The sequence below is a fragment of the Coregonus lavaretus genome, assembly GCF_964263955.1.
Source record: "Coregonus lavaretus genome assembly, chromosome: 17".
NCBI classification, from domain to species: domain Eukaryota; kingdom Metazoa; phylum Chordata; class Actinopteri; order Salmoniformes; family Salmonidae; genus Coregonus; species Coregonus lavaretus.
Genome location: NC_140004.1, coordinates 7,173,854 through 7,195,070, shown reverse-complemented (window position 1 = coordinate 7,195,070; position 21,217 = coordinate 7,173,854).

Here is a 21,217-nt window from a genome sequence, read left to right as displayed (position 1 = left end):
CCTGTGAACCCCATTCATTGCTGTTTGCAGCTATATTTTTAAACAAATCAAAATATATTTTATATTTGAGATTCTTCAAATAGCCACCCTTTGCCTTGATGACAGCTTTACACACTCTTGGCATTCTCTCAGCCAGCTTCATCAGGTAGACACCTGGAATACATTTCAATTAACAGGTGTGCCTTCTCAAAGTTAATTTGTGGAATTTCTTTCCTTATTAATGTGTTTGAGCCAATCACTTGTGTTGTGACAAGGTAGGGGGGGGGGGGGGGGGTATACAGAAGACAGCCCTATTTGGTAAAAGACCAGGTCCGTATTATGGCAAGAACAGCTCAAATAAGCAAAGAGAAACGACAGACCATCATTACATTAAGACATGAAGGTCAGTTAATATGGAACATTTCAAGAACTTTGAAAGTTTCTTCTAGTGCAGTTGCAAAAACCATCAAGCGCTATGATGAAACTGGCTCTCATGAGGACCGCCACAGGAATGGAAGACCCAGAGTTACCTCTGCTGCAGAGGATAAGTTCATTAGAGTTACCAGCCTCAGAAATTGCAGCCCAAATAAATGCTTCAAAGAGTTCAAGTAACAGACACATCTCAACATCAACTGTTCAGAGGAGACTGTGTGAATCAGGCCTTCATGGTCGAATTGCTGCAAAGAAACCACTACTAAAGGACACCAATAAGAAGAAGAGACTTTCTTGGGCCAAGAAACACGAGCAATGGACATTAGACCGGTGGAAATGTGTCCTTTGGTCTGGAGTCCAAATTGGAGATTTTTGGATCCAACCGCCATGTCTTTGTGAGATGCGGTGTGGGTGAACGGATGATCTCCGCATGTGTATTTCCCCACGTAAAGCATGGAGGAGGAGGTGTTATGGTGTGGGGGTGCTTTGCTGGTGACACGGTCTGTGATTTATTTTGAATTCAAGGCACACATAGCCAGCATGGCTACCACAGCATTCTGCAGCAATACGCCATCCCATCTGGTTTGGACTTAGTGGGACTATAATTTGTTTTTCAACAGGACAATGATCCAACACACCTCCAGGCTGTGTAAGGGCTATTAACCAAGAATTTGAGTGATGAAGTGCTGCATCAGATGACCTGGCCTCCACAATCCCCCGACCTCAACCCAATTGAGATGGTTTGGGATGAGTCGGACCGCAGAGTGAGGGAAAAGCAGCCAACAAGTGCTCAGCATGTGTGGGAACTCCTTCAAGACTGCTGGAAAAGCATTCCAGATGAAGCTGGTTGAGAGAATGTCAATAGTGTGCAAAGCTGTCATCAAGGCAAAGGGTGGTTATTTCAAGAATCTCAAATATAAAATATATTTAAATTTGTTTAACTCTTTTTTGTTACTACATGATTCCACATGTGTTATTTCATAGTGTTGATGTATTCACTACTATTCTACAATGTAGAAAATCACACTGTCATACCACATTCTTTAGGATTCCAGTCTTTTCACTCACAGAATGTAATGGGCCAGTCACATCATGTTTACTCACACTCTGTTAGTGATGCCACAGAAAACCAAGAGGAGGTCACTAAGCAACCAATTTAGGGTCAAACAATATTTTCCTTCTCTATAAGTCAGAGAGGGTCAGAACTAACTTCGTCCCCAGGGTCAATTGCTACCGCATATAGAGACTGGATACACTGTGCAACAAATTGGGACTTGAAAAGGGAGTGGGGTAAAATCGATGCGGGAAAGAGAGAGCCTTCTACAGCTGTATTAGATGGAACATTGAAAATGAAGAAAATCACCAATTAAAATAAATGTTCTATCACAGCTACCATATTATTTTGGGGAAGCCAAACTGATTCTGAGTTCAGGCATATAACATTTATATTGAAAACTATTTCTAAAATGCATACTTTCTGATTTCCCGAGCTCACTTTCTTGTTTAGCCTAAATCACTTGCACTGCTCACACTTTAAAATCTAGAATGTAGAGGGGAGGTTCTAAGGGTTGTGCTAGATGGTGATGGACTGAGAGATCAGGCAATTAAAATCAGTGGTTGTTTAGTCTGCTGCTGCCATAGGCTTCCATTCAAGTCCCGTTCTGAGGCACTCTGAAACCAGACATCTCGACAGAGAGAGAGACGGCTGGTGGGCGAGATTAGGTCAGAACCAACCTAATGCATGAGGTACCAACTGTGAAACACAGCAGAAGCAAAAGGAAAATGTTCATATCACAATGGTGTTTTCTGCATTGATTAAAACTTATCAATTGAATAATAGTTCTGAAAATGGGAAATCCGGGTTTAACAGTTATGGATTGTTACCCATCAGTTTACTGCACTCTCTCCTACAAGACTCCAAAGACAGTTGAAAGACTGTGAGAAATGTATGGACTCCAAAGAGAGGCCTATCAATCATGAAAATGATGTCTCACTTCGTCTCCTAGACTCTCTTTCAGAGTACGTCTCTTAAATCCTCATGATATTGTTTTCGAGTCTGTGCATATACAACTTTCCAAACCAAGCCCAATACCTTTGCCATGCAGCCTCCAAACACATCTTAGTAAACAATTATTATATTCTGTCAAATGAAAGAGAATGATAAAGGAAGTGACTGATATATTTTTTTGCCACATCACCTTTAGCCATTTTTAACCCAGCTGGTGGTGAATGGATTCCTATTGGCTCCCACTGTGTTGAGAGGGGCTATCATGTACTGCAATGAAACAGTAATCCCACATGACTGCTGACTCTGACATTTTCCATGGCTGCTGTCCATACTCATCCTCCCTTTGATATATGGGTGGACCACTGCAACCCCCATTAAAAGAGATCATAACCACACCACACACTCCCATGCACACCTGCGGCTTAAAAGGTTAAAGGTCAGGAGCAGATCCAACAGTGCTGGATCGATATCCAACTCCTCAGGGGGAGAGGAAGTCATCCTTGCACATTTAATTTGCCCGCCCCCAGAATACATGAGATGAGGGATTATGGTCTCGCTGTGTTTCAATGGAGGTTGAATAAAATCGAAACCTGGCTTTGTAGTTGTAACAAAAGATAATACTACATTACGGTTATTATCGATCAGAATAGGGACAAAGCAGCGACATGACTCAATTTAACAGTATCTTCCTCAATTTAGTAATGGAGTTGCATTTGATGAATCTTAGTTGTACCGCAGTGACTTCTGAAAATGTTAATTAATGTATTAATAGAGTAAATGTTTTCACTGTGTGAAGACTAAGATGTAAATAAAAGCCAGAAAAAAAGTTTGAAAAGCAGTGCATTTGGACTGTGTGACTGTGTCTGGTTCATGGACTGAGGCAAGTCGCAGGTGTTCTTCAAAAGTCTGTCCAGCCTTTCCCTGGCGAGACTCAGACGTTAAACTCATGGCAGCATGGCAGCAGGATCCAATCATCTACCAACAGAGCGTTCAAACCATGTTCCAAACATATACCAAAGAAAAACAAAACAACAAAACCCTTGGGCAGCCAGTTATGCATAAGCCTGTAATAAATTATGCACTATTCATGAATAGTTAAACCAAAACTGAATTGAAGGTGAGGGCAATGTAAGTTCTAAAAATAATAATACAGGGAATGAAATATTCAGTCTTGACCAATCGGCTAACCCAAATTAACCTTTATGGGCACACAAATTATTTCCTGCAACAGCTAGCCAACCACATTGCTCAGATCAGGTTAGGTACAAAGTTATCTTCACGCCTGCACTCCCACAGATCCACAGTTTTTAAGTAGGCATACACAGAAGGTAGAGAAATGATAACAAATCGCCATAAGAGCTGAAATTATAAAAATAACACATCATTGGGATTTAAAATCAAATTATCTAGCACCTAAATTAAATTAAATAACACTTTTGAGGGAATTAGTCACAGTGCTAATGAAAACACTAGCCCTAAGAAACCATTTTCAATAATAATATTGCTATTTCTGTCTATAACTTAACAATTTTTTTGAACTGTCAAAAACAAGAATAATCAGATTTCAAGTTTGGACCTATGGGAGAGGATGGGGAAGCAAACTAACCATTGTCTGGCGTAGAGAGAGAAGACTCCAACAAAGAAGTGGAGGGTATTCTCAGGAGCATAGACTTGAGGTTTTAGGGGAACGCATGAACATTAAAAAAAACTAAAAAGAACATTTAGCAGACACTCTTCTCCAGAGCGACTTACAAGAGCAATATGGTTAAGTGCCTTGCTCATGGGCAAATTGTCATTTTTTTCACCTAGTCGGCTCAGGGATTCAAACCAGTGACCTTTCGGTTACTGGCTCAAAGCTCTTAACTGCTAGGCTACCTGGGCCCGGTTTCCCAAAAGCATCTTAAGGCTAAATTCATCGTAAGAACCTTCGTGGAAGCATCGTTACATCTCAGAGCTGTTTTACAAAACCATTGCTACAAGTTGCACTTGAAAACGCTTGTTATTTACCGATTTCCTCAGACCACTTGTAGAACAGCTAAGTGCGTCATTAGAGACGTTTTCTTTTCTTTTTTCTACCACGTCACTTTATACACAGAAGACCTCTGCTTGACATAGAATCAAGATGTTTATCTGTCTCTCTGTGACGACCGATAATTTCACAACGAAGTTGACTACAAATACAAAGTTGCCAATGTCTTTGCAATTGTTAGAAAAACTAATGATAAAAATATTATAATATATACAGAACAAAAATATAAACGCAACATGCAACAACTTCAACAATTTTACTGAGTTATTGTTCATATAAGGAAATCAGTCAATTAAAATTAATTAATGACCCTAATCTATGGATTTCACATGACTGGGAAAACAGATATGCATCTGTTGGTCACAGATAGCTTAAAAGAAAAGTAGGGACGTGGATCAGAAAACCAGTCCGTATCTGGTGTGATCACCATTTGCCTCATGCAGCGCGACACAACTGTTGATTGTGGCCTGTAAAATGTTGTCCCACTACTCTTGCTGGATATTGGCGCAAACTGGAACACGCTGTTGTACACGTTGATCCAGAGCATCCCAAAAATGCTCAATGGGTGACTGATGAGTATTCAGGCCATGGAAGAACAATTCCAGGAATTGTGTACAGAACCTTGTGACATGGGGCTATGCATTATCATGCTGAAACATGAGGTGATGGCGGCGGATGAATGACATGACAATGGGCCTCAGGATCTCGTCACGGTATCTCTGTGCGTTCCAATTGCCATTGATAAAATGCAATTATGTTCGTTGTCCGTAGCTTATGCCTGCCCATACCATAACCCCACCACTACCATGGGGCACTCTGTTCACAACGTTGACATCAGCAAACGGCTCGTCCACACAACGCCATACACATGGTCTGCGGTTGTGAGGCCGGATGGACGTAGTGCCAAATTCTCTAAAACGACATTGGAGGCGGCTTATGAAAGAGAAATTAACATTCAATTCTCTGGCAACAGCTCTGGTGGCTATTCCTGCAGTCAGCATGCCAATTGCTCAGTCCTTCAAAACTTGAGACATCTGTGGCATTGTGTTGTGTGACAAAACCGCACATTTTAGAGTGGCCTTTATTGCCCCCGGCACAAGGTGCACCTGTGTAATGATCATGCTGTTTAATCAGCTTCTTGATATGCCAAACCTGTCAAGTGGATTATATTGGCAAAGGCGAAATGCTCACTAACAGGGATGTTAACAAATCTGAGCACAACATTTTAGAGAAATAAGATTAATTGTTCGAATGGAACAGTTCTGAATCTTTTATTTCAGCTCATGAAACATGGGACCAACACTTTATATGTTGGCTTTATATTCATATTCAGTGTAGATAGGCTACATAGGCAAATATACAGTGCATTCAGAAAGTATTCAGACCCCTTCACTTTTTCAACATTTTGTTACGTTACAGCCTTATAATAAAATGGATTAAATAGTTTTTTTCCCATCAATCTACACATAATACCCCATAATGATTAAGCAACAATGGGTTTTTAGAAATATTTGCAAATGTATAAAACAATTTAAAAAGAATATATCACATTTACATAAATATTCAGACCCTTTACTCAGTAATTTGTTGAAGCAACTTTGGCAGCGATTACATCCCCAAGTCTTCTTGTGTATGACACTACAAGCTTGGCACACCTGTTTTTGGGGAGTTTCTCCCATTCTTCTCTGCAGATCCTCTCAAGCTCTGTCAGGTTGGATTGGGACCGTTGCTCAACAGCTATTTTCAGGTCTCTCCAGAGATGTTCGATCGGGTTCAAGTTCAGGCTTTGGCTGGGCCACTCAAGAAAATTCAGAGACTTGTCCCGAAGCCACTCCTGCGTTGCCTTGGCTGTGTGCTTAGGGTTGTTGTCCTGTTGGAAGGTGAACCTTCATCCCAGTCTGAGGTCCTGAGTGCTCTGGACCAGGTTTTCATCAAGGATCTCTCTGTACTTTGCTCCGTTCATCTTTCCCTCAATCCTGACTAGTCTCCCAGTCCCTGCCGTTGAAAAATATCCCACAGCATGCAGCTGCCACCACCATGCTTCACCGTAAGGATGTTGCCAGGTTTCCTCCAGACGTGACACTAGGCATTCAGGTCAAATAATTCAATTTTGATTTTATAATACTAGAGAATCTTGTTTCTCATGGTCTGAGAATCTTTAGGTGCCTTTTGGCAAACTCCAAGCGGGCTGTCAAGTGCCTTTTACTCAGGAGTGGCTTCCATTTGGCAATTCTACCATAAAGGCTTGATTTGGTGGAGTGCTGCAGAAATGGTTGTCCTTGTGGAAGGTTCTTCCATCTCCACAGAGGAACTCTAGAGCTCTATCAGAGTGGCCATCGGGTTCTTGGTCACCTCCCTGAACAAGGCCCTTCTCCTCCGATTGCTCAGTTTGGCTGGGCGACAAATCTAGGAAGAGTCTTTGTGGTTCCAAACTTCTTTCATTTAAGAATGATGGAAGCCACTGTGTTCTTGGGGACCTTCAATGCTGCAGACATTTTTTGGAACCATTCCCCAGATCTGTGCCTCGACACAATCCTGTCTCGGAGCTCTACGAACAATTCCTTTAACCTCATGGCTTGGTTTTTGCTCTGACATGCACTGTCAACTCTAGGACCTTATATAGACAGGTGTGTGCCTTTACAAATCATGTCCATTCAATTGAATTTACCACAGGTGGACTTCAATCAAGTTTTAGAAACATCTCAAGAATGATCAATGGAAACAGGTTGCACCGGAGCTAAATTTCTAGTCTCATAGGAAAGGGTCTGAACACTTCTGTAAACAAAGTATTTCAGTTTTCTGTTAGTTTTGTTTTTGAAAATAAATCTAAAAACCTGTTTTCGCTTCGTCATCATGGGGTATTTTGTGTATTTTTTTGGAAAAAGTGAAGGGGGCTTAATACTTTCCGAAGGCACTGTAATTAAATAATATTGAAATCAATTGTATGTTCATTCAATTGTGTTCTATTTTGCTAATAGGCTTCTGTCTTTAATTGTTTTGCCTCAATGTATTTCATGATGTGTAATAACATATGTGCAATGATTAGACAAATATTTGCAGCCATAGGTGATCATATATTTCTAGGAGCTGATCTATTGTCAGTATTGTGGAATAATTATAATGTTAAGGTAAGATTTTATTGGAGAAATCTGATGCTAGAGCAGTGCCACCTTTTTTTCGATCCTATCAGTATCGACACTATGCCTCAACAATTCTCTCTGCGTGGTATTTTGGGAAACATCTTCGGCCGTTGTAGGAAAGATGCATCATTGAAACACTCGTAAGCCTAAATTCCATCGCTATACCGGTCCCTTGCTATTCACAGACAAGTCCAACTCCTTGCTTCAGGGCAAGTTAAGAAAGACACTTGCTTACATAGAAATGGGATCGCTGCTGTTGATTTATGTTTCATTACGAGAGGTGTTGCTCTGTGAAGATGACACATAGATAGACCTCATATTAAACCCAGTTCGAATGTGTGAGTACATGCATGTTTTTTAAGTTCAAGTTTGAGAATATACAGGAATATACAGTGAGTATATTGACATTGACTGACCACAGGTGAATCCAGGTGAAAGCTATGATTCCTAATGGATGTCACTTGTTAAATCCAATTCAATCAGTGTAGATGAAGGGGAGGAGACCGGTTAAAGACAGTTGACATGGATTGTGTACAGTGCCTTGCAAAAGTATTCATCCCCCTCTGTGTTTTTCCTATTTCGTTGCATTACAACCTGTAATTTAAATTTATTTTTATCTGGTTTTCATGTAATGGACATACTCAAAATAGTCCAAACTGGTGAAGTGAAATGAAAATAATTACTTGTTTCAAAAAATGCTAAAAAAATAAATAACGCAAAAGTGGTGCGTGCATATGTGTTCACCCCCTTTGCAATGAAGCCTCTAAATAAGATCTGGTGCAACCAAATACCTTCAGAAGTCACATAATTAGTTAAATAAAGTCCACCTGTGTGCAATCTAAGAGTCACATGATCTGTCACATGATCTCAGTATATATACACCTGTTCTGAAAGGCCCCAGAGTCTGCAACACCACTAAGCAATGGGCACCACCAAGCAATGGGCATGAAGACCAAGGATCTCTCCAAACAGGTCAGGGACAAAGTTGTGGAGAAGTACAGATCAGGGTTGGGTTATAAAAAAATATCCCAAACTTTGAACATCCCACGGAGCACCATTAAATCCATTATTAAAAAATGGAAAGAATATGGCACCACAACAAACCTGCCAAGAGAGGGCCGCCCACCAAACTCACGGACCAGGCAAGGAGGGCATTAATCAGAGAGGCAACAAAGAGACCAAAGATAAACCTGAAGGAGCTGCAAAGCTCCACAGCGGAGATTGGAGTATCTGTCCATAGGACCACTTTAAGCCGTACACTCCACAGAGCTGGGCTTTACGGAAGAGTGGCCAGAAAAAACCCATTGCTCAAAGAAAAAAATAAGCAAACACATTTGGTGTTCGACAAAAGCCATGTGGGAGACTCCCCAAACATATGGAAGAAGGTACTCTGGTCAGATGAGACTAAAATTGAGCTTTTTTTTTTGCGCAAACCCAACACTCTCATCACCCCGAGAACACCATCGCCACAGTGAAGTATGGTGGTGGCAGCATCATGCTGTGGGGATGTTTTTCATCGGCAGGGACTGGGAAAATGGCCAGAATTGAAAGAATGATAGTTGGCGCTAAATACAGGGAAATTCTTGAGGGAAACCTGTTTCAGTGTTCCAGACGAAAGTGCCTTTGAACGGGCTATTGTAGTAGGTGCCAAGCGCACCGGTTTGTGTCAAGAACTGCAATGCTGCTGGGTTTTTCACGCTCAACAGTTTCCCGTATATATCAAGAATGGAACACCAACCAAAGGACATCCAGCCAACATCGACACCTTGTGGAGTCCATGACCCAACGAATTGAGGCTGTTCTGAGGGCAAAAGGGGGGGTACAACTCAATATTAGGAAGATGTTCCTAATGTTTGGTATACTCAGTGTATATTTCCTCTCAGTCATAGCTTTCTGAGCTATCACCTATCTCTGACTTGTTGTTGCCCTCTTATACTAAAGTAGACAGCTGAATGATTCTGGCAATTGCATAAACATGAACCATCATTATTTTCTATCCCAACTCAATATTAGGAAGGTGTTCCTAATGTTTGGTATACCTAGTGTTTCTTACTCTTTACTAAAGTATCAGAACCAAAAGATTTGTATATGAGTTTTTTTTTTTGTCTGTTGTAGTACAGCAATTCTGCCTTCACTTGTGGATGTCAGATAACTACAGTATATCATTACTTTAATCATCCTAACAATTTTCACAAAGAAGTTACAAATGTAAATCAAGAAAACTCACGTTGCAAACGTAGCGGAAGCCTATTTAAGTTAAAGGCATTAATTTAGCATTCACCACTGCAGAAGTCCTTCATGCTGGTTGTCCAATTCAGTGATACACCACATACAGTGCATTCGGAAAGTATTCAGACCCCTTGACCTTATTCTAAAATGATTAATAAAAAATGTTCCTTATCAATCTACACACAATACCCCATAATGAAAACAGGTTTTAGAAATGTTTGCAAATTTATTAAAAATAAAAAACAGAAATACCTTATTTACATAAGTATTCAGACCCTTTGCTCTGAGACTCGAAATTTAGCTCCGGTCCATCCTGTTTCCATTGGTCATCCTTGAGATGTTTCTGGAACTTGATTGGAGTCCACCTGTGGTAAATTCAATTGATTGGACATGATTTGGAAAGGCAAACACCTGTCCAGATAAGGTCCCACAGTTGACAGTGCATGTCAGAGCAAAAACCAAGCCATGAGGTCGAATGAATTGTCCATAGAGCTCCGAGACAGGATTGTGTCGAGGCACAGATCTGGAGAATGGTACCAAAAAATGTCTGCAGCATTGAAGGTCCCCAAGAACACAGTGGCCTCCATCATTCTTAAATGGAAGAAGTTTGGAACCACCAAGACTCTTGCCAGAGCTGGCCGCCCAGCCAAACTGAGCAATCAGGGGAGAAGGGCCTTGGTCAGGGAGGTGACCAAGATCCCAATGGTCACTCTGACAGAGCTCTGGAGTTCCTCTGTGCATATGGGAGAACCTTCCACAAGGACAACCATCCCTGCAGCACTCCACCAATCAGGCCTTTATGGTAGAGTGGCCAGACGGAAGCCACTCCTCAGTAAAAGGCACATGACAGCCTGCTTGGAGTTTGCCAAAAAACACCTAAAGACTCTCAGACCATGAGAAACAACTTTCTCTGGTATGATGAAACCAAGATTGAACTCTTTGGCCTGAATGCCAAGCGTCACGTCTGGAGAAAACCTGGCACCATCCCTACGGTGAAGCATGGTGGTGGCAGCATCATGCTGTGGGGATGGTTTTCAGCAGCAGGGACTGGGAGACTAGTCAGGATCGAGGCAAAGATGAACGATGCAAAGTACAGAGAGATCCTTGATGAAAACCTGCTCCAGAGTGCTCAGGACCTCAGACTGGGGCAAAGGTTCACCTTCCAACAGGACAACGACCCTAAGCACACAGCCAAGACAATGCAGGAGTGGCTTCGGGACAAGTCTCAGAATGTCCTTGGGTGAACCAGCCAAAGGCCGGACTTGAACCCGACCGAACATCTCTGGAGAGACCTGAAAGTAGCTGTGCAGCGATGCTCCAAATCCAACTTGACAGAGCTTGAGAGGATCTGCAGTGAAGAATGGGAGAAACTCCCAAAATACAGGTGTGCCAAGTTTGTAGCGTCTTACCCAAGAAGACTCGAGGCTGTAATCGCTACCAAAGGTGCTTCAACAAAGTACTGAGTAAAGGGTCTGAATACTTATGTACGTGTGATATTTCAGTTTTTTTGTTTTAATACATTTGCAAACATTACTAAAAACCTGTTTTTGCTTTCTCATTATGGGTTAGTGTGTAGATTGATGAGGGGGAAAAAAACAATTTAATCCATTTTAGAATAAGGCTGTATGTGGAAAATTCCAAGGGGTCTGAATACTTTCCGAATGCACTGTACATGTATGTTAAGTGGGAAATTACAATGGATATGTCTTTTAGTCATGACGATGGACATCGTGTATAACATCTTAAGAACCAAAAGACAATACTTGTGTTTGTAGTGAGTCTGTCTAAATGATCAGCATTGAGGCTTCTAGTCCATTAATAATGACTCTGTGTTTGATTAAGGAGGTATTCAGTGGGTGAAACGAATGAAAATAGACTGGTGTAATAGAGACAGACATAAGAAAGAGAGAGAGAAGAGGGGGAAGTTAAGTGAGAAAAAAAAAAAAAATGGATAACGATAACAGTGAGCTTTTCTCATTTTGAGCGGAGAAGCTTGCTCTTTACTGAGGCCTGAGTTCAAATGACTCTTGTTTCACCTCTTTTCCTTCCCATCTGTCAGAGAGTCGATCTCGATTGGACACATCGATGCAGAATGAATGAATCGCTTCAGAATATACTCTGCAAAATAATTATATGTTGTCACTGTGTCAATACTATATGTATAGATACATGGATGTGTTCGTGTTCCAAAGACAAAACATTTTCTGCTGCAAATATCATATTGATGTGCTTATAAAGACAGTATGCCTACACATTGCCTAACAAATCAAAATCAGTTGTGTGTAAATTACATCTTCAGCTGTATAACCAGAACTAGAATGGCATTTCTATGGTCTATTTGCCCAAATCTAAGGATTTGGCTGTCTAACACACTGACATGCACAGCTCTCTGGGTGAGGTTCTGTCTTCAGGTCTCCACTGGAGATAAAGTCCCTTCCATCTATGTCATGTATTACAGGTTATGGACATGTGCAGTCAGGTGACAGGAGGGGTGGAGTGCATGACAGAGTTTGACTCATGATTCCAGCAGGCAGAGTTCAATAAATACAGGCAGATGTGAGATGCAGCAGGATGGCACTATTCTCATACCGAGTAGCCTACAGAGCAATATGAGAATGCAATTGCTGAACTTATGTAGACATTCAAAGTCAAATTCCTCTATTTGCATATGTATTTGGCGAATAAAGGTGATTCTGATTCTGATATAACCAAACACTTGTGATGTCCTGTCTTATTAGTAATCCCCTTTTGTCCCTTCTGAGTGCCAGTAGATCAGCTCCAGGCCCCTCTCGTCACAGATGTGGTTATGAAGGAGCCTAAATTACAGATCCGACCAAGCTCATATCACAGAGAAAAAGAGAGAGGGAGAGGGAGTAAGACTGTCACCATACAGTCATGGATGCCAGCAGTAAATACACGGTTGAACATAGCCAATCAGAGCTCCTGATTCACAGCTAATTCACAAGGGACACATGCCAGCATGGCACTGACTGGTTAGCATTGTGGTTTAAGCATTGTTGTGGACTTGTTGTTAAAATAAAAGTGAGATTTTGAGAGCAAAAACCTGAAACAGTTTGGAAAATCTGAAACCTGGAAGAACAAAACCGATCAAATGGAATTTGGAACAAAACAAAACATAATTAGGCAAAACTTAGTAGAAACCTCATATTCCACAAATGACTTTGTAATTTCAATGACAGATACTTGTATCAACATTTTTGCTTTTATAATAAACACATGTATTTACAGGATTACCTTTTAGTTTCTAGGGCACAGCAGGTGCTTTAGAAGTAGCATGAATTCATATACAGTAGGCCCAATATTGGCTGTAGCCTATATCTCAATCGATTAAATAAACAACCACATTTTATCTGGTGCTCCTAAATTGTATATTGTGCTCCTAGCAACAGTGCTACCAATGAAAAATGTTAATTTAGAGCCCTCTGTGCAAGGGTGAAATGTGAAAATCTGTACAAAGGAATAAGCTACCTCGCTTTCCAACCAGGTTCGTTAACAATGTAGCAAACTGAAAATAAGGAAGATATTCAGCAACTATTGGAGGACAATGGAAGTTGAAATAAATATGAATTTATTAGCAAAACAAATACATTAATGCTTCAACCTCATTACGATATGTTAATGCTACGCGCTGAAATGCTTTGGTTTTAACAATGGAGACATTTTTGTCCATGTCCACTGTCCTCCAAGAGTAAATTGATATTTTGCCCAACATCAACAAAGCAGGTATGGTAAAGACATAGCGTTGACTGTGGGCCTCCTCAGTGTTGTTGACTTGCTTTTCTCTAGTTTGTAGATTAAGCAGATGAGTAAAAGTAAAAGTAGTCAAAAATATAAATAGTAAAGTACATATACCCATAAAAATGACTGAAGTAGTACTTTAAGTATTTTTACTTTAGCACTTTACACCACTGCTGAAAAGACACAGACTGTCACGGATTCTGCCGAGGCTGCCCCTCCTCCTTGCTCGGGCAGGCTTCGGCGTTCGTCGTCACCAGAATACTAGCTACTGCCGATCTATGTTTCCTGTTGTTGTCTGATTGTCACACACCTGTTTCCTATCATGTCATTACTCCTTCCCTATTTAACCCATTGGCTCCCATTGTGTTTTGTGCGTGTTTGTTTTTCGTTTCGTGTGTCGTTTGGTGAGCGGGTTTGTTCCTCCCTGTGTGGAGGTATTTTGAATTGGTTTCTTTACTTCCTCAGTAAAGTACGTTTTCATAGAGTTCTGTGTCCTGCGCTTGACTTCGATCCACCGCATTACACTGACACTCGTGACACAGACCTGTGTACTAGGCTTAAACATTTTTTTTTATTATGTCTTTCTACAAGGTGTTTATTGACTAATTTTTTTATTGGATAATGACTGCAGCTTATTTTTCATCCTAAATTACAGCAATTTGTCACTTGATACAGATACACAACTGGTCAGCTGGTCCCTTGTATAACCTGTAATTTAAGGGCATATACACTTTCAATACCTCCATGACAGACACGCTCAATGTTTGAGAACATTAAAACCAGTTATAGTGACACCGAAAACTCAATGTCTACATTTTACGTTCTGGTTTCCCATAATAACCGCTATCAATCAAAATAATAGTTTGTGTGTGTGTGTGTGTGTGTGTGTGTGTGTGTGTGTATATCTGTGTCTGTGCATGCGTGAATACGTGTGTTCATCCAGTACAGTATGTGTGCCTTGAAGCTGACCGCTAAACAGAATAAATCCAATTGCTCTATAACAGCCGAGGTTACCAGGAGTAGATGGGTTAGAGAGGGAATTACTGTAACCCCACATTAAGTGAGCTATGACCTCTGAACCACACCATTTACCTGTTAAACTGTTGCTTACACCCAGAGGAGTAAACAACTGCAATTGAGTTAATCTACCTTGACAACTCTCTACCAAAAAACAACCCATTGACGGCAAGACAAATGTGTAATACCATTCAAAACCATTGTTGCTCAATGCCGATTGCTCGCTGCTCGGTGTCCCTTACTGACCTTGCATTGAGGTGATTCTGTCAAGGAGGGATGTGATGTTTAGTGATAGGAACTCTGCAGTTGTCTAGTCTAGAGTGATATCTGTTCTCTTTTCCGGATCTCTCAGACAGAAGTGGCTCTCAGGGAGCCGATAGTTCTCAGCGCATGCCCAGCGGTGTGGAGTGTGTGGAGATTGATTGCTCAGCAGGACACTGACCCGTGCATTTAGTGTCCCTGTGGCCTTTAGTGATGGACTAGCCAATCTCTCCCCCTGGTTATCCCAGTGAGTGCAATATGCTGCAACGTGCTTCCTCAAGAGACTGGGAAATGCCACAAGTAGTGATGGACTCGGAGGGCTGGAGATGCTGACTAACATTGTGGCCAAGGAGAGAGGAGGACAAGCACTGTAATTGTAATATACCCACCTGCATTCTTTGATCAATAATATACTTTCAAATATAAAACTTTGATATTATGCTCTTGAACTTAATAAAAGTAAAAATTCAAACGGCCAAAATCTTAATTTGAATCTGAATTCATGAGTTTGGTTATGATATTGAAGCCCTAGGCAACAAATGTCTACTGTATAACAAAAAGAGTGTACAACATATACAATCCATACAGTTATGGTTTAATTGTTCATTTGTTTGTGTTTTCCATGAAAGCACCATTAAAACATATTACAGTGAGTGGATAGTGTGGGAAATTATTTTTGAAAGTTCATCTTTTCATATTGGATTTCTGTCTTAGCCTTTTTTCAGCCTTTGTGTACAGGGACCTATTGATTCCAGGCATTTTTACATTTACATTTTAGTCATTTAGCAGACGCTCTTATCCAGAGCGACTTACAGTTAGTGAGTGCATACATTTTCATACTGGCCCCCCGTGGGAAACGAACCCACAACCCTGGCGTTGAAAGCGCCATGCTCTACCAACTGAGCTACAGGCAGACACATTTATCATTGGTATTCATGCCCAAGCTATTGATTAAGCTTTCCCTCTTTCCCTAGCTGATTTGCATTTAAAATCTAATTTATATGAAGGTCAGGAACATTAATTTCCAGAAGGTAGACATACTTTTATGTATTATGCTTAATGGAATATGAATCACTTCCCACCTGAGAAATGAATGGATGTGCCAGTGACATTTCCAAGATCTGTTTTAATGGTAATGGCATAATTTGCATTTGATAAATAGCCCTGGGTTTAAATGGAGAAAAAATAAGGTCAAAGACAACTTGTGCGTCATTAACCATTCTCACTGCTTAATTGTCACACATGATTTGTACTTGATGAATGATAGACTGTCACTGCACTGCCTGTTTGATTAGAAACGTAACACTGCAGGGAACACACGGAGGACTGGAATTTGGATGTCTATTAAAGGTATGGATTACTTTAGAGGGGGACTGAGAAAAGCAAATAATCAATTTAGCTTTAATGTGTATGATTCATATGAATGCATGCAACCTAATTGAAATAGCATATATAAGCAATTGAAGATGACATTGCTAAAAGCATTAGATTACATTGTGTGTGTATATTGTAAATTAGATTACTACGCAATCATGACTGAGTCTAGGTAGTAGAAGAATCAAAAAAATATATACACTACCGTTCAAAAGTTTGGGGTCACTTAGAAATGTCCTTGTTTTCCATGAAAACATACATGAAATGAGTTTGAATAGGAAATATAGCAAAATGAATAGGAAATGTAGTCATTGACAAGATTAGAAATAATGATTTTTAATAGAAATAATAATTGTGTCCTTCAAACTTTGCTTTCGTCAAAGAATCCTCCATTTGCAGCAATTACAGCCTTGCAGACCTTTGGCATTCTAGTTGTCAATTTGTTGAGGTCATCTGAAGAGATTTCACCCCATGCTTCCTGAAGCACCTCCCACAAGTTGGATTGGCTTGAAGAGCACTTCTTACGGTCAAGCTGCTCCCACAACAGATCAATAGGGTTGAGATCCGATGACTGTGCTGGCAACTCTATTATAGACAGAATACCTGCTGACTGCTTCTTCCCTAAATAGTTATTGCATAGTTTGGAGCTGTGCTTTGGGTCATTGTCCTGTTGTAGGAGGAAATTGGCTCCAATCAAGCGCCGTCCACAGGGTATGGTATGGCGTTGCAAAATGGAGTGATAGCCTTCCTTCTTCAAGATCCCTTTTACCCTAAACAAATCTCCCACTTTACCACCACCAAAGCAACCCCAGACCATCAAATTGCCTCCGCCATGCTTGACAGATGGCATCAAGCACTCCTCCAGCATCTTTTCATTTGGTCTGCGTCTCACAAATGTTCTTCTTTGTGATCCGAACACCTCAAACTTCGATTAGTCTGTCCATAACACTTTTTTCCAATCTTCCTCTGTCCAGTGTTCTTTTGCCCATCTTAATCTTTTCTTTTTATTGGCCAGTCTGAGATATGGCTTTTTCTTTGCAACTCGGCCTAGAAGTTCAGCATCTTCACTGTTGACGTTGAGACTGGTGTTTTGTGGGTACTATTTAATGAAGCTGCAAGTTGAGGACCTGTGAGGCGTCTGTTTCTCAATCTAGACACTCTAATGTATTTGTCCTCTTGCTCAGTTGTGCACGGGGCCTCCCACTCCTCTTTCTATTCTGGTTAGAGCCAGTTTGCGCTGTTCTTTGAAGGGAGTAGTACACAGCATTGTACAAGATCTTCAGTTTCTTGGCAATCTGTCGCATTGGAATAGCCTTCATTTCTCAGAACAAGAATAGACTGATGAGTTTCAGAAAAAAATATTTGTTTCTGGCCATTTTGAGCCTGTAATCGAACCCACAATTGCTGATGCTCCAGATACTCAACTAGTCTCAAGAAGGCCAGTTTTATTGCTTCTTTAATCAGCACAACAGTTTTAAGCTGTGCTAACAGAATAGAAAAAGGGTTTTCTAATGATCAATTAGAATTTTAAAATGATAAACTTGGATTAGCAAACACAACGTGCCATTGGAACACAGGACTGATGGTTGCTGATAATGGGCCTCTGTACGCCTATGTAGATATTCCATAAAAAATCAGCCGTTTCCAGCTACAATAGCCATTTACAACATTAACAATGTCTACACTGTATTTCTGATCAATTTGATGTTATTTTAATGGACAAAAAAAAAAGATTTTCTTTCGAAAACAAGGACATTTCTAAGTGACCCCAAACTTTTGAACGGTACAGTCGTGGTCAAAAGTTTTGAGAATGACACAAATACAAATTTTCACAAAGTATGCTGCCTCAGTTTTGATGATGGCAATTTGCATATACTCCAGAATGTCATGAAGAGTGATCAGATGAATTGCAATTAATTGCAAAGTCCCTTTTTGCCATGAAAATGAACTTAATTCCCCAAAAAATATTTCCACTGAATTTCAGCCCTGCCACAAAAGGACCAGCTGCCATCAAAAAGGGTTTCACAGGCAAGGAAAGTGCTGCTAGTAAGATTGCACCTAAATCAAACATTTATCGGATCATCAAGAACTTGAAGGAGAGAGGTTCAATTGTTGTGAAGAAGGCATCAGGGCGCCCAAGAAAGTCCAGCAAGCGCCAGGACCGTCTCCTAAAGTTCATTCAGCTGCGGGATCGGGGCACCACCAGTGCAGAGCTTGCTCAGGAATGGCAGCAGGCAGGTGTGAGTGCATCTGCACACACAGTGAGGCGAAGACTTTTGGAGGATGGCCTGGTGTCAAGAAGGGCAGCAATGAAGCCACTTCTGTCCAGGAAAAACATCAGGGACAGACTGATATTCTGCAAAAGGTACAGGGATTGGATTGCTGAGGACTGGGGTAAAGTCATTTTCTCTGATGAATCCCCTTTCCGATTGTTTGGGGCATCCAGAACCAACTTGTCCGGAGAAAACAAGGTGAGCGCTACCATCAGTCCTGTGTCATGCCAACAGTAAAGCATCCTGAGACCATTCATGTGTGGGGTTGCTTCTCAGCCAAGGGAACCTAAGAACACAGCCATGAATAAAGAATGGTACCAACACATCCTCCGAGAGCAACTTCTCCCAACCATCCAAGAACAGTTTCGTGACGACCAATGCCTTTTCCAGCATGATGGAGCACCTTGCCATAGGGCAAAAGTGATAACTAAGTGGCTTGGGGAACAAAACATTGAAATGTTGGGTCCATGGCCAAGAAACTCCCCAGACCTTAATCCCATTGAGAACTTGTGGTCGATCCTCAAGAGGCGGGTGGACAAACAAAAACCCACAAATTCTGACAAACTCCAAGCAATGATTATGCAAGAATGGGCTGCCATCAGTCAGGATGTGGCCCAGAAGTTAATTGACAGCATGTCAGGGCGGATTACAGAGGTCTTGAAAAAGAAGGCTCAACACTGAAAATATTGACTCTTTGCATAAACTTAATGTAATTGTCAATAAAAGCCTTCGACACTTATGGAATGCTTGTAATTATACTTCAGTATACCACAGTAACATCTGACAAAAATATCTCATAACACTGAAGCAGCGAACTTTGTGAAGACCAACACTTGTGTCATTCTCAAATCTTTTGACCACGACTGTAGTGTATATTAATAAACAATACTTTTAAATGAAATGTAATATTCAGAAATATTACGTTTACATACCAAATTTGTATGATCTTTTAAGATCGACTGCTTCATTTCCTCTTTTATCTTAGCTTTGAAACAAGACACACTAAACGGTGTATCTACTACCTGTGTATTGTATGTAGTCTAAAAATGTTTTGACATGTTTCACAGGTGTTTTCAGACATGTTTTAACACAGTCATGTTTTAACACAATATGTAATGACATTTAAAGAATAAAAACTAAAAAAACAAATGTATCTGTATATTTAGCTTTTCTCTCTAATGTGCAGGGTTGCCTTTTATAGTTTAAAAAGTAATACTTTTCACTGCTGTGGCAATATTTTAATTTAACTTCAGCTGTTTTCCCTGGGTGAATTAATTTGTTTGTTTTATACACCTTTGGTCTGAGAAAAACAGTATAAGCGAGATGGAGGTCCTCAAAAAGTAATTGAAGTTAGGATGTTTAAAAGTTTAATTTAATCATGCACATTTGAGTATGCCTCATTCTGCATATATTCGATTATATGTCTCCTTTCTATCTTATTTAGAATTTGTCTTATTTGATTGTGACGACCAACGCTGTAATAGAACAATGTATTAATATGGAAGAAATCTGTAGATTTGAGAACTGGATATGAGTCATGTGTGGGTGGGAGAACACAAAGAGCTTTTCACTTCTACTTAGGGAGGACTTTGTCTTCGTCACAAAGAAAGGGAAATAGGGGGAAAGCACTATACATCTACAGTACACTGAGAGTCAATCAAATGTCTGCCATTGCTAATTAACTTGTCTGAAAGAGCTAAGTTATTGGGTTTAATCATCATACATTAGCCACTCATTCTCCAAGGATCTCAATAAAAAGTGATCTTCTGATGACACAAATTACTTTTCGGAGCCAGATATTGACTCCTCTATTTTGGTGTTGTACAATGAAATGTCTGCTTTAATTATGCATTGGACTCCATGGCATCAAGTCATTAGAAAGTCTAATCTGATACAACTGGTTGTATTGAGGTCTCATAACACCCTCATTACAACCTAAATAAATACCCATTGAGCAATATGGTACTAATGAACACGGAATCCAGAGGAAGGCCCTAAAAATTGCCAAAGACTTCAGATACCCTAGTCATAGACAGTTCTCTGCTTCCACATGGCAAGCGGTACCGGAGCGCCAAGTCTAGGTCCAAAAGGCTTCTTAACAGCTACTACCCCCAAGCCATAAGACTGCTGAACAGCTAATCAAATAGCTACCCACACTTTTTTACGCTGCTGTTCTACTCGCTGTTTATTATCTTCTATCTATGCATAGTCACTTTACCCCTACCTACATGTACATATCGGAGGGCCTTCAAAAGTTGCCCATCCCTGATGTAGTATTTCAAAGGTATCTGTAATCTGATTACAATATTACAGATACGTTTTTTACATGTAACGTTCCATTACTCCCCAACCCTGAACTTTACAAGGACAATTGTCACTGTTATGTAATGTTTTTTATGGGGAAGGTATTTAACAGTATAATTAAAGAGAAACCGGTAATTATGCATTTTGTAGCACTGATACAGCATTATTACATAGCAACTACCATCTCTGTTTCCAGGTTACAAACCATGTGCTAGTTGGGCTATTTAAAGGGATATAACGGTAGAACTAATGAGAAACAGGTAATGTTGCATTTTCCAGCACTGATTCGGCGTTATTACATAGAAACTATCATCTCTGTTTCCAGGTCGCAACCATAGGCTGGTTGGGATGTCAAGAAACGATTGGTGGGGAAACTACATGATAACGACTATTGGTAACTAATGGTAATTAC